At 42.6% G+C, this 15264-nt stretch overlaps 1 long non-coding RNA gene across 5 annotated transcripts in view; it reads left to right on the top strand.

Moving 5' to 3' along the window:
- Positions 1-15264, top strand: part of LOC308475900 — a 38219-nt gene that overhangs the window by 21621 nt on the left and 1334 nt on the right. For 2 of the 5 annotated variants that reach the window (XR_013985506.1, XR_013985507.1), the window contains exons 2-6: positions 2839-3011; positions 4382-4545; positions 5074-5126; positions 8003-8200; positions 11722-11909. This is a non-coding gene — a long non-coding RNA (uncharacterized lncRNA). Of the gene's footprint in view, positions 1-2838; positions 3012-4381; positions 4546-5073; positions 5127-7999; positions 9113-11721; positions 11910-15264 lie in introns of those variants that run through there. The other 3 variants (XR_013985508.1, XR_013985509.1, XR_013985510.1) reach the window with 3 other exon arrangements.

The following is a 15264-nucleotide window of genomic DNA, read 5'->3' as shown; positions in this document are numbered from 1 at the left end:
CAAAGAAGGAACACAGGAAGACTGGGGTGTGGGAAGGGGGTCCCATTTTGCCCCACCCTGCAGCCCAGTGGCTCCGTATACGATTATTGTGAACTTCTGCCTGGACCTTTCTCACTACAGAGATTCACTGTAATCATGGAAAGAGCAGGTCCCCCATCCCTGGGGGAGCAACATGTATATCACTGAAGTCCCACTCTACTCATGTTTCTTCTTCTTGTAATAGTGCCTAAAGAAGGCTAAAAACAAACAAACAAACAAACAAGGGTTCTCAATTGACCTGGCATGTTAGGGTTATGTTTTTATTTTTTAATGTGCAGTGAATTTATTCGGAATAGAGGAGCCGAAACTACAGACTGCAATGGTACAGGCCCAACACGTCTTTACTATCTTGGTGAGAACTAGACTCAGCTTAAAACTATTCAAGGTGTTTGTCTTCTGAAATGTCCTAAGGCTTTTTAGAACAATCTACAATCTATACGGGAAACAATGCAAAGGAAGATATGTGTTTGCTAGGTTGCGCTCTGATTCTCATATGCATGCCCATCGCATAATTCATCATTGTTTAAAGCACAAGTGCAAGTAGATAAATAGGTACCGCTTTGGCGGGAAGGTAAACGGCGTTTCCATGCGCTGCTCTGGTTTCCCAGAAGCGGCTTAGTCCTGCTGGCCACATGACCCGGAAACTGTCTGCGGACAAATGCTGGCTCCCTCGGCCTATAGAGCGAGATGAGCACGCAACCCCAGAGTCGTCCAAGACTGGGCCTAACGGTCAGGGGTCCCTTTACCTTTTAAAATATGCAACATTTGATGGCTGGCAGCTGAATGGGTAAACTGCCTCAAGACATTTTGGGGCCTGAAGTCAAGGGAAGGATGGAATTTGAATCATACCTCATTGCCGGTGATAGGACAGCATTGTGCTGCACCTGAAAGTAGCAGAGTCCCTGCCCGCAGGCTCATAAATTGAAAGGACACAAGGAGAAGGGGATTCAGAAGGGAGAGGAAAACAAGCAACTCAATTCTAAATGTTACAAGGCTCTTATAATGACCACCTGGGATGGAGATTGACTACTCACTGTTGAAAAAACAGGCCTTGTTGTTCCTCTAAGAAAAAAACACTTGGTGATCAGAACTTCCTGAAAGTGGTGGTAATATAGTTGGAATGTGTGGTCTTCTCTGACCACCTGACCACCTGAAAGTGAAGGTGGCCTCCCACGCTCCCAGTAAGGCAAATAAACGCGACCTTATCCAAGGGCTTTCTACATGCTAAATCATGGGCCTCATCACAATGATGGCACCATGCCCACACATACCGTATTTTTCACTCTATAAGACGCACTTTTTCCCTCCTAAAAAGAAAGGGGAAATGTGTGTGCATCTTATGGAGCGAATGCAGGCGGGAGGCTCTGCTCAGCGCTCCCTTTAAAGAGCCGCACGGAGCGTGTGTGCGGCTCTTGGGGGCTTTTCCCCGAGGAGGGAGAAGGGACTGACAGGCTGCCCTTCTCCCTCCTCGGCTCCCTCCACAGGCTCGGCTCTTGCTCGCTTTTCCAGGAGGTGGGAAAGAGATGAAGGGCAGCCTGTTGCTTTCGCTGAAGCCAGAACAGCAAGAGGGATAGCCACACGAAGCCCCTTTAGCGCAGTGGGAGCGTTGCGTTGCGTTGGCCTCTTCAACAACATTTGATTCAGAATATTTTTTTTCTTGTTTTCCTCCTCTAAAAACTGGGTGCGTCTTATGGTCGGGTGCGTCTTATAGAGCGAAAAATGTATACTAATAGACACCACCCTTTTGCATATGCAAACTGTATTACAATAGCTACTAGAGACATAAAATATAATTATGCTAACAATCACAGTGAATGCTTTTTTAAAAAATTCTCAGCGCGTATACTTCTGTCCCAAATCATATCCCACAAATATAGTTTCCTTTCCTGCTTCTTGCTACTATAAAAATAGCTGCTAGCTTGTTGCAATATATAAATATTTGGATGACCTGCGAAGGGCACGCTTATATGTATTGCCCTAGAGGCATTCATCTTGTATTTCACACAAGTACTGCCTTTTTAAACATCCCTTATCATTTTCTACTGCTAACAAATGAGGTTCACTGACACAAAGTTGGCAAGGAAGGAGTGAGGATAGAAATGTCCATGATTCAGTGGTAGGGGTGATTTCAAAGATCTATTTCTTCTGTCAGTACACACCACCAATTGCAGTAATTGATGTTTCAGCCATTACACCACCGGCTTTCACAGACAATGTAGATAATTAACCAGGCTCCACTTTTGGATGATTATTTCTATCCTCCGAGGAACTTGACGGTATAATGGACAAAATGTCAAGAATAATTAGGAATAATGATAGTGGCAGATATGCTGCCAGACCTAAAATAGGGTTTTGCCTTGTCTTGGGGCAGTGGGGAGCACGGCTCAGGGACATGAGAATTCAATTCTGTGGTTTATATGTTCCTTGGGAGATTGTTAACATTTTTCAGAAAATACAAAGTGGAAATGAGAGTGCTCTTAACACATCTCAAAATATGTTTGAATGAAATTAGTCAAACAGCTTATGCATGTCTTTAAATTACTAAAAATGTCCTGTGTTTTTTGTGGGTGTGTTTTACAAACTTCAGGACATGCTACCTTATTAATATATTATTTACGCAGCACACATGCACGTAGGTCATCATTATGCAACCCTTTGCATCAAAGTTTAAACCTTCCTTCTGTTCTGAATCCAAGAAAATATTATTTTGCTTTTATGGAATGCAGTATAATCTGTTTATTCAGCCACCATGCAAAAGTGACTGTGTTCCATAGTTTAAATATCACTTGTATTCTGCAGGTTGAAGGACAAGGGAAGAACCGTAAAGATTCTTGGCCCTCTTCTGATACTCCTGGTCCACTCACCCTTACTGGACCTCTGTATTTGGGAGGTACCACTGCCCTATCATTGCTGTGTCTTGAAAGATGCATCACAACAGTTGCACAACAACTGTGCAACTTACCCCTTCACTGGTGAGCCATTACATTCTCTGACGTGCCGTAACAAATTATTGTTTCTCTGTTTGTATATGTTTTGAGACTGGCTTTGTATGTCACCTTGTGAGGACACCTATCCTGAAAAGTGGGATATAAATACTTTAATAAATTAAATACAAAACAAATAGCTGTCAGGCCTCATATGGTAGCTGAACCATGCTAGAATGCTCTATCTGCAGTCTGTCCAGAGGATCAAATCAAAGCAGTATAAGCCACGCTCTGGGCTCCTGTGTGTGTAGGGTGATTTTGGCCGGTGGCAGGGGCCCAAAAGAGCAGTCAGGAAGGTCCGAAAGAGCAGTCAGGAAGGTCCATGACCTCTCTCAAGGTCTCACAGGATCTCACAAGGGGAATGAAGGGTGAGATCTTAAAGGGCCATTTTGCCCACCCTTGGTGTTACGTTACAGCCACACTGGGCTATTTGAGTTGCTAGTTGACAGGGCCAAAAAGGATTTTGTTCTCCCAAGCTTAACTGGCCCCTTGGCTAGGGTTTTTTTCACCTTTCCCTTAGGGACTTAAGGCCTACGTTTGTAAGGAGATGCTTGGGCTCATGTATACTAGTGGAAATGGCATTGGGAAGGATCAGCATAATAAAGGTGCCGGGGGGGGGGGGGGCGAGGAGAGAGAGAGAAAGAGAGAGAGAGAGATTGGCCATAGCATGCCCTAAGGTCAGTTTGGGGCACATGCAAGGCTGAAATTTCTCACTCCTGTCACGTTTGAGGCCAAGGCTCAGCACTAGGTGACTCCCATGGTGGCTGGTGGGTTTTTCTCTACTCTGAAGGAGAACTAAGGATGGTTGGAATGTGGAGTGAGATCCCTGCCATACTGCCATGCCAACCACACTTTCTACTGCAGTCAATAAAGATTTGGCCAATCCTGTATCCTGCCTAGTTATTTCAATGCTGTCACAGAGTCCCAAATTGTACCTGCCAGGGCAATCTATTAGCTACCCCAACCCTCAAAAATATATCCTCAGATGTTTTGCTGAGCAGCAACCTCTCAAGAGGGATTACAGTATTCAGTACGTTTAACTATTGTAGCCTTAATAATTATTTATACCAGTGTACTAAGGTCAGTAGCTAGGCTGAGAGGTCTCCCCTGGTTCATTTTAAAACAACAACAACAGCAGCAGCAACAACATATTGTATTGGCCATCTTACAAGCTGCTTGCAGGGAGGACGATTTTAGAGGCAAATGATATATGTGTGTTAAAAAGTCAACTATTCTATGTTCAAGGATTCTTATGTTACTCTGGTGTTACTCCGTTGACAAGGTTCTCTTTCATTTGCTTGTTCTAAAAGTTCCTAATTTTGCTGCTATTGACATAGCTCTTTCAAATGCTCACCCAGAAAAGAAGAGGAGGACTCTTTTCCCAGTTTTGAAGCAATCAAGGTTCCATACTTTTTTTCATCAGTTGTTGCCCCTGAACCCAAGTACTTTGCCGCTGCATCAGGTGAATATAGATTTAGGCTTTATGGGCACAGCACAAGTTTGTGAAGCTGATGTTGCAGAGGTAAGAGGCTTTCACAATACTTCTATTTTCTTTTCTCATTTGAATAATCTCACTCATTGTTTTGAGAGCTTTTCTTTTTAAAAGACCCATAATCTCATTTAGTGATTAATAACTATCTCCTTGTCTTTAAAAAGAGTATCAGCAGCTACCCAGATGTTCCTGTTGGCTGTCTTAATGATTCACACAGTGCATTGCAGGCTAATGCTTCTAACTTGATTTCTGTTAACATCTTGAGGGCTGGCAGCCTTTTGTCATATCTTAAACAAGGAGGAAACCTATGAACTGCTATAGGGTTGGCATCCTTTTCCTGTGTTCTATCAGAAAAAAGTCTGTATGGTAGTATTCTTCCTACTGAGAAACACAAAACATCAAACATGTTGTCTCACAACTGCTGAGGATAATAGGGAAATGGGTGGTTCAGTAATCTCTAAAGAAAGATACCAGTTCAATATTTGATAGAATTTTCTTTTATTTCTGACCATGTCACATCTTCCTACCTCTCTAATTAATGCATTTTACCTTCCTCAGATCACCCCTCTGATCTCTCTCCTCGCTATTTCTTCTTCTTCGCAAGGGACAAGGTATTGTACTTGAACACACACTGGAGTGCTAGCCCTGGAATCCATTCATTGCTGTGAACTTTCCTTTCCTGCACAATTTATCAAGCCCCAAAGTGGGCCTAGTGGTAAATACACAGCAGCCAGCTGCAACAGCAACCTTACTAGGTCACTTTTTCCTCTGCATGACATCACTGAGCTCCCAATTTCTCTATCCTTCAAGTGACAGACAGTGAAGTTGAGCAAGAACGGAGGAATCACACTTAAATGTTGTTTGAGACAGTATGGGGCTGTTGTTTCAATACTGGTCTAAGGGGCTTACTCACATAAGTGCATCACTTTATTTTATAATTGCTTAAGGCGGTTGCCAACAACAAACACATGCATGCACAATGCTTGGTTTTATGATGACTAATTTTTTCAACATGGGATGGCTCACAGCAGAATACGTGGGCCAGCCTATTCGAAATGTGCCCTTTCTGAGAGGATACAAAAACTCGAAGTAGTGTTTTATTAGATGCAGAGGGGCAGAACACTTACAGCTCATCAAAATAGCTGCTACTTTACCATCAGGAAGCCCCAGTGGTCAGCCTGCACCTCCTTTTGCCCCTCACAGCCACACGTGGACCCAGATAACCAAAATTCAGCCAGTGATTCTGGTACTTGCATTGATAGGCCACTTCCTTACAATTCTTTTCTTATATCAGGTGTGATTTTGCCATGCCAAAGCTTTTCAAAGTCACAGTGGCTGATTTTCAATGGTACAATACCTTTCAGGATTCATTCTTGCCATGCTCATTGGTGAGAAACACTTGTGCAAAGAACATAAATGCACATCCAAAACAATCAAGACATGACACCTGAAGAGCATTACAATAATCTTCCAGTATAGTTTCATAGTATACAGAGGTCCCATTAAAATTGCTTTATATCATCAGTAGTTCTTATTACCAATGGCATAAACATCCACACCTTTTTAATTGTTACTTCTAATTCCTGGGAATGGTCTTGGCAATAAACCATCTAATTATGACCTTTTAAAAAGTATAGTTGAATGGCTATATTGATTAAGTGGGTGGCTTCTGGGTTAATATAACTAGAGGCTGACCTGGCTGAAACTCTGGTTGCTACAACTGCCAACAAAAATGATGCCTGTGGTGTGAGACCTGCTCCTCTATCAGGCTTAATTAGTCAAAGGCCCAAGAACAGTGGATTAAGCATGCAGTTGGTTGTTGCACTTGACATAAAACCCTTGGGAGAGGCATAGAAATTACCGTATTTTTTTGCTCTATAAGACTCACTTTTTCCCTCCTAAAAAGTAAGGGGAAGTGTGTGTGCATCTTATGGAGCGAATGCAGGCTGCGCAGCTATCCCAGAAGCCAGAACAGCAAGAGGGATTGCTGCTTTCACTGCGCAGCGATCCCTCTTGCTGTTCTGGCTTCTGAGATTCAGAATAAATTTTTTCTTGTTTTCCTCCTCCAAAAACTAGGTGCGTCTTGTGGTCTGGTGTGTCTTATAGAGCGAAAAATACGGTAGGTCTCTTTTTAAAAAAAAAAGTTGACCTGGAACATGTGCTTCAGTGGTTTCAGCTCATGAGTTTAGAATAGGAACCATGGGATGATTGGGAACCTTTAGGTTATCAATAGAAGACATGCTTCCCACCATTAAGATCCTAGATATTCAGGCTGTAGCATATCCAGCTCGAGATTTTAGGTGACAAGGCTTGTGAGGTTTTGGATATCTACAACCACTCAGAGGAGACAATAATGGGCTAAATGAACCAATGCCATAATGACCCTGTTCACATGAAAATCATGCTTCACCTATGGGCCTTGGCCTGCTGTCTTCACTGTGAAACTGCATGCATTCAGGAAATAGCTTGAAATGTGAACTAAGCTTGTTCAATGTGAACAAGGGTCTCCCCTTGGTACCCTAGACAAACAGGATAAAGCCATAGGACTATTAAGTTGGATGTAGAATCATAGAATAATTTAATTGTAAAGTTGGAAGGCAACATGAGGGTCATTTAGTTCAAGCCCTTTCAATGTAGGAATGTTTTGCCCAACATGGGGCTCAAACTCACAACCTTGAGATTAAGAGTTTCATGCTTTTCCAACTGAGCTATGATGCATATCAGGTTTTCTTCATGCCATTTGCTCAACACATGGAGCAAACATGATCCCACTCACCCAGTCCAGTGTCCACAAATTCCAATGAATGTGTGAAGAGTCAGGTGTAAGCATTACCGGGGGCACCTGCCAAGGTCCACACACCAGCAGGGGTCTGGGAGAAGGAGCAAGCGATGCAGCCACCTGTCCACTCACCTGACATTTTCCTCTCGGCAGCAGTAGGGAGAGAGTTCAGAAGCAAGTTGAGAGTGAATGGTGGGGGAGAGGAGGGGGACCCTGAGGATACCCTGCTTAAAAACCTGCCATCCCTCACTATACCTCAGGCAGGTACTGTTGAAGACAACTAGTTTTAAAGCTGCTTCACATGTTCATTTACTGCAGGGGTAGGCAACCTAAGGCCCGTGGGCCAGATGCAGCCCAACCGCCTTCTCAATCCGGCCCACGGACAGTCCAGGAATCAGCGTGTTTTTACAGGAGTAGAATGTGTGCTTTTATTTAAAATGCACCTCTGGGTTATTGTGGGGCATAGGAATTCATTCATTTCCCCCAGAAAAATATAGTCTGGCCCACCACATGGTCTGAGGGACGGTGGACCAGCCCACGGCTGAAAAAGGTTGCTGACCCCTGATTTACTGCAGCTGTTATATTAGAGACCACCCTCCAGACCATGTGAGCAAAAGCCACACACAGGAACAGATGAAACTGCCTTATAGCAATTTAGACCTCTCCCCCCCCCCCCCCCCGACCAATACTGTCTTTTCTGACTAGTAGTGATCCTTCTGTGCCTCAGAGGAAGATCTCAGAAGAAGATCACTGGAGCTGCCAGAGAATGAAGCTGGGACCGGCATGGGCTTTCCCATTGAGACCATCCCTCCTCCCACCCCCTCTCCACATGCCAACAATTCTCAGACTGAGCATTTAGATTCTCCTTGAAGAATATATGTGGGGTAGTACAGCGATATTCACAAGGTAATACAGTTTCCCCCCCCCCCTTTTCTTTTGAGGAATGAAGGAGCAGCTGGCTTGCACAATGGTGTCATTCATTCTACACTTGCATGGCTTGCAATGTTTGTTCCAAGCGCTGATTCATAGACGTCAGCATTGTTACAGATCAAAGAACTTTGCTGGGAAGAGAAAATATTTAATTTCTCACTTTCCTACAAATTAATCTGAAAAACCCTTGGCTAATTATTACTCTTCTCCTTTGACTTCGTCATTCACAGGAATAGCTGGAGATGATAATTAGCAGAGATGAATTAAAGTAATAGGAAAGGCTGACTTCTGCAACAGCTGCTGGGATTTAAAATGGGCACAGTTCTCATTCCGACATGAAGGTAGTGTGGTCAAGGAGTTACACTCTTCTTTGTCAAAACAAATAGATTAAAACAGATGTTTAGCTAAAGAATTTACATACAGGTGCCACATAATATCCATTCTGCATTTGCAAGAACTCGATTGTTTTGTGGGGTAGCATCTGCACTTTGGAACTCCCTGTGTCTTGAGATCAAGAAGGCATCCCCACCACACTCCTTTCCTGGCCTGCTAGGAACATTCTTGTTTAGACAAGCCTACCCAGGACTCAGCTACACAGCTGCAAATAAAACATTTTCAGTCTGTTTTAAGTGCAATATACAATGTGACACTAGATGGTGATGGTGAGCCTTATGGAAAATTCAATGCCTTTTTAAAAAGGCTTTTTTAAAAAACATTTTCAGAACGGTTTTTATATGTGTGTAGATTCCACCCCAAATGCTTAGAAAGGGGAGGTATGTTTATTTATGTTACTTAACTTTCGTATGTTTTAAAGTAGGAAGGTCAGTTTCTTGATTTTCTTGTTTTATCTTTTTGTAAACCACTCTGAGAGGTGTTTGTAAAAGAGAGAGAGAGCGCAACGCATAAATTTAATAAAATAAATAAATATACTAACCACCGTGGTGAATAATTGGTGAAAACTAAGGTGAGATATGAATGGTTGAGGAACTTTATGGATACTACTGCTGAAATTCCAAACACTTACTGATCAGGTCGATTGAAAAATGGCCCTCCTTTCCGCAGACATTTCACCCATATTGTGAATGGCTTTATCTCTAACTTGGGAGAAAGCTCAATTTCTTCTGAGTTAAACTTTTGCCCCACTGGCGTTCTTGGGAGTGCAATGGGATAGGATTCCTTCCTCTACCCTCACTGGAAAGGAGGGACATGTTTGGAAGGTTCTGCCAGACTTCCTGCTTCAATGGCAGCAGTGGAACAGAGTCTAACACATTGCACAAGTCTTGGGAAATTTAGTGTCCCACCTTACTACTGACACCTGGGATACAAGACTTCATATTTTTTTTCAGACCAGATTTTAAACCAAGCACAAAAAGAGCTGCTGGAGCCATAATGCTCACCTCAGCCTTGAAATTCAGCAGCATTATTAGTAAAAGCAAAAGCTGCTCAGATTAATGTTAGAAGTGACAGTGTGAAAAATCTCCGGGAGTATTCAAAATTTTATGTAGACAGTGTGCACTTTCAGCACTGTCATCCTAGATGCCTGTGTTTCTGACTGAGTCTGCAAACCCATGCGGATCTTATTAAAGAATGTTACTGTTGAGCATATTTGCCGAAAACATATTAAATGCAGATTTTTCAAGCGATTTGAGTGCCATTTGCTAGGTTTGCTGTGACTTCCTAGGAAAGAGTTCCTTGGATTTGGAGAAAAGCTTATCAAAAGCATCAGCTAACTGTGCTGTAGCAGAGAAAAGGCAAAATTAGATGTTAGGAAATGTTTGGAAAGAGGTAGCAAATAAAACTGCAAGCATCATAAAGCCATTATATAAAGCCATTGTGTGGCCACAGATGGGATGCTATTCGCAGCTATTTTTTAAAAAAAGGAATCTGAAAGAGCTGGAAAGGAGAAGCTAATAGCTTAGTCCCATGTGGAGTTAGATGAGCCTAATTCTACATTGTTGAATGATCAAGGGAAATGAAGCACCTTCCTGATGAGGAAAAGATAAAGCATTTGGGAATTTTTTGTTTAGAAACAAGAAAAGTAGTGGGACATGATAGCAGTTTATAAAATTATGAACAGTGTGAAAAGAGCCAAAAGAACATTTTCTCCCTCTCATATAATTTTCCTGCTCAATGAAGTTGGCAATAGCTTCAGGAGAGACAAAAGGAGGTGATACTTTACAAAACTTATAATTTAGCTTTGGAACTCACAGGTACAAGAGATGATGGCCACTAAACTGGGTGGCTTTTATAAAGGATTAGATAAACTTACGGAAGAGAAGGCTCTCTCATGTTAGTTTTAAAAAACTGCCCGTGATTTTGGGACAGTAGGCTGAGAAAAACACAACAGGGGAAGACACTTCTGCCCTGCTTGTGAGCTTCCTATGGAAACAAGAATGGCAGCTGGATTGCTATTGTTGCAGAGATGTGGACTAGATGGATCTTTGACTTGACTTCCATGCATCACACTTCCTAGTTTGTTCAACATCCTCTTAGCAAAACTCTTAAAAAGGTTAAGAGAAGTTCCAACTAAGTAGTCAAGGACATGATCCTCAGTGTGTTTGTTAGAGCAGCAACTGCCTTGTTAACCAAATTAACTGCCCACACTATGGACGAAGATCAATAATCAGTTCTTCTGTTTCCTATTAAGAGTCCTCTGTAAAAGCAGCTTTCTTGCTGCAAGGTCTTCGGTGTAACAAACAGGGCTTGAACTACAGAAAGAATGGAGTCTTTTTAAAACTTCTTGGCAGGGACAGGCTATTAATTAATTGGATAGTTTGGAGGGAAGGCTAATTACCTAGCCTAGAAACAGCACTGAAATAATTGTGCAACTTTTAAGACCAGAATGGGAACTGTCAGTCTTGGTCCCAGGTTAGCTCTTGGTCCAGCAACCATGGGATTGTATATGACGACAGACTAGGAAAAGCAGTTACAGTACATGGGTATTTCTACCACTAACATTCAATTAATAAAAGAAAGAAATACTTCTTCCACTGCAAGTATATTGGAGGGGGTAAAGTTCTCTGGTGGATAAAAAGGCACTGAAAATGATGTAAAATTAAACACCAAAAGCCTTTTCAAGTATGGAAATACAATTCTAGGAAAAGCTTTTCGTGTTGACAGTCTGTTGACCAGATATCTTATTACTTAGCATACAGTTTTTGTTTGACTTTTGGACACTATACGTAAGCACAACAGCTTGTAACATTATGCATGTTGGGGAGGAAATGTTGTACCCCCGGACAAACCTTTTATGAAGTAAAAAAGTTCATTTGGATTACCTTAGACTGAAATAGTTGGGAAAGTACAAACTGGAACTAGTTTATTTTTGAGCAGGATGAGCTTGCAATAGAATTAGTTCCTTTTTAAACTGAACTTTCCAGACACTGAGTAGAGCTTCTGTGATTTGTTCTGATACCTCTGGCATAAGAACATAAGTATTTTCTGTGGGACCAAGCTGCGCTTGTCATACAGTAAAATTGTTCCATTTGAGACCGCAGGTGGGATATACATGTTTAAATACTCCCCCAACACCACCAAAAAGAAAAGAATGATTGGAGCCTACCATACCTGATGGAACATGATCACAACCTAGCAGCTTGTTCTCACCATGGTCAACCAGATGTCTATGAGAAGACCACAAGCAGGACAGAACGCTATTTAGTGGCATACTGCTCTGATATTGAAGGTATGCAGGCAGCATGACTATTAACCATGAATAGCCTTGTCATCCATGAATGTGTCTAAACCCCCTTACAGCCACACAAGCTAGTGCCCAGGGGCGTCTTACCCATAGAGGCTAGTGGCGCAGGGTGCCAGGACACTAAGTTCTGGAGGGAAGAGGCGGAGGCTGGATGTGGTGCCTCCCGGCATCTGCTCGCCGCCCTCGCCTGCCGTGGCCACCACGGCATGAAGCGGCCAACTGAGCTGGGAGCTGCCGCGTCCAGCCTCCGCCTCTTCCCCACTGGAGGAGCTGCCTTCCAGCTGCTGCCCGCCTCCTCCAGCCCCACAAAGGAAAGCTGGGCGTGTCACTGGCAGCACTGTCCTCCCTAAAAAAGGTTGGCAACTCTGGGAAGGGGGGGGCACCGGAGGGATCTTCACACCACAACGCCGGATATGCTTAAGACGGCCCTGCTAGTACCCACCAGTAACTCTTGTGATAGCAAATTCCATAGTTTAACTATGTGCTGTGTGAAGTATTCCCTTTTGTCCTGAATTTTTGCCCCTGGTTCAGTCTTACTATTTTGTCCACACCATTGAAAAGAGGTTTTTTCAGAGTTACTTTGCTATAGTTGCTCTCTGCACTTGGTGATAATTGATAATTTATTTACCATTTCAATACAGACCAAGAAAAAAAATAGAAAAAGTTTAATTTGCACCAAAGGTCATCATTGTGAATCTTTTATTTATCATTTTATTTATCAAAAAATAAATAAAAATTACAGAGTGAAGCACAAGTGTCAGGTGATACCAAACCTGGCATTATTATTGTACCCTTTGCTTACTGGATATCCTGAGCACTCAGGAAAAATGGATTGCTTATAAGGCTGAATGAAAATTGTGTCCCAAAATTCTCCATGATATATGTAGGGAGTGAAATTGGGAAAGGTCATTTTGTCAAGGGTTGTGTGTGAAATTCTCTGACACTTTATCTTCAGACATTCCTTTCTTATAAATTTTGGGTCACTGGGTGTTGAATGAACTCTGTTCGTTCATATATTAATGAGGGAAGGAAGCAGCGGGCTAAGAGAACCAGAGTGGAAGGTATAGGAGCTAATGCCATAATTTCCCTCCAACAAAAGTAAAATAATATTAAACAATATTAAAACTGGATCCAATATTAAAACTGGATACCCTTATGGCAGCCATTTTATGACTGCCACTGACTATATTGGTCAGGCATAGGTAAACTCCAGCCCTCCAGATGTTTGGGACTACAGTTCCTCTCATCCCTGACCACTGGTCCTGTTAGCTAGGGATGATGGGAATTGTAGTCCCAAACATCTGGAGGGCTGGAGTTTGCCTATGCCTGATATTGGTCAATACTGGCCCAAAAAAGTTAGTGACCTCAGTCAGAAAGGGAAACCATAATAATTCAAACTTGCCCCATTTTTTATTCCTTTCATTCTCTTATTCTGACTAGGTTTGTTAGTTTAAACCATTATGGTAACATGCCATATCTATCCCTTGTGTTTGCAAATACATCCTTGCGGGCAAATTTGTGTTGGAATATAGGGTTGTACTAGATGATCCTTGGGGTACCTTCCAAATATACAATTCTATGATTCTATGAATCTCAGAAGTCTGGGAGTGGCTGGATAAGATTTCAGATACATCAGACTTCCTTACCTTTCCCCCTATGGCTAGCAGAAAGAGAATAAATTGTGCAAAATAACAAAAGTGTAGAATAATTCATCATGCAGATCTGCTTACATTGTGTATTATAGACAGTTTGAAGAATTCCACTTTAGTTGTCACAGACTCTGGGTGGGAAGTTAAAACAGGTATCCAACCCCCTGCTTGCAATGTTCAGTGCCCTGGTTATGCATAGAGAGCTCTGTCCCACCAGAGCAGTTCCCAGTTCTGCTTACACCTCCCCAGTTGCCATTTAGGCTCATCCAGACTGGCTTTTGTGCCGTATTTCTATGCACAGGTTTCTCTGGACCTTAAAACTCCCATTCCAAGCTTTTTTGTTTGCCCCAACACTTTCACCATGAAAACCTGCTCTTTACTTCTGAATTGGAACAAATGGCAATCCATGGGAACCTCAAATTGCCATTTGTTCCAGTTCAGTCATAAAGAGCTGGTTTTCCCAGAGAAAGCAGCAGGGCAAAACAACAAGCACTTGAGCACATATCAGGATGATGCGGACCTGCACAACATACTGTTTCCCACAGTATGTAGCCAGATGCGTCTAAAAGTGACCTGAACACAAACCTTTCAGTGTGAAGGATAGTCCTTGGGTGTCCACAGAGCCACAGAAGAGGCAGGAGTCCTGCAGTAGCTGGGAGCCTGAGTTCATTTCTCTATCACTACCCTTTCTACCAGAACTGAGAGGAGAGAGAGAAGTGAACAGGCACAGATCCTGAGGATTTACATATCCAAATGGTCACAAGGGAATATTAACCCTGCTCAAGGGTTAACCACGAAAATGTCACAAGAGGAATGAAGCCAGACATACTAGCAGTTGACCTCATGTCCCCAATCCTCCAAACCTACATGGCGAGTAGAAAATCTGAAGGATGGATCTTTTCATGTTGAATCTTCCATGTGTTTGAAATCTCTGTATGATTGGGGCACCTGTTCACATGAAGGATTGAAGGCATCTTCAGGGAAAACACCCAGGGTTCACCTCTTCAGACATTCCCACTCAATCTACAAAGACTGGGCGTGCTGTTGGGACATTGAGGGCTGGGCTAGTGGAAACAGCCAAACAGGGCTGTTCACCTGCATTTAAGGTTTTGCAGGAAAGTCCTTCTGGAACCCCTGGAATTTCACACTGCTCAGAGATTGGGGTGGTGAGCAACTATATGTAAAAATGGACTGTGAAACACAGGCAAACGGGAGCCTTGACTGATAAGTATTACTAAATATGCCAAGGAGGTCAACATTAGACTGAACCCACAAGAGTGAGAAAACTGTTTTATCCCCCTAATACTTTAAGTGGGTACTGCTGAGAAATCTCACAGTGGTGTTTTTCAAAGAATAATAAATGAAGTGTTTTTAGTGCTCCTATAAATAGCCACTTCCTTACTAAAATTTGCTTTGTGTTGCTTCTGTCTGCTACTCTGAATGGGTCCCTAGAGACACAGAACTATCTGTCACAAGTGTGGCAGTATGGCAGCCAGAACAGAGACAGATGTACAAATCTATCAGGCTCCATTGGAGCACCCTGCTTAATTCTTTATAGGGCTGCTGGTATTTTTACCAGACAAACCAACCAACAGAAACCTCTGTGGGGCCTTGCTCAACTGAGCTACCATAACTTTACATTTCTTTATCAGAATTGTATTCATATATTAAACTGTTAATATGCCATTCAG

Source organism: Podarcis pityusensis, assembly GCF_964106645.2.
Source record: "Podarcis pityusensis genome assembly, chromosome: 4".
Lineage (NCBI taxonomy): Eukaryota > Metazoa > Chordata > Lepidosauria > Squamata > Lacertidae > Podarcis > Podarcis pityusensis.
This window is presented reverse-complemented; position numbering and strand designations above follow the sequence as displayed.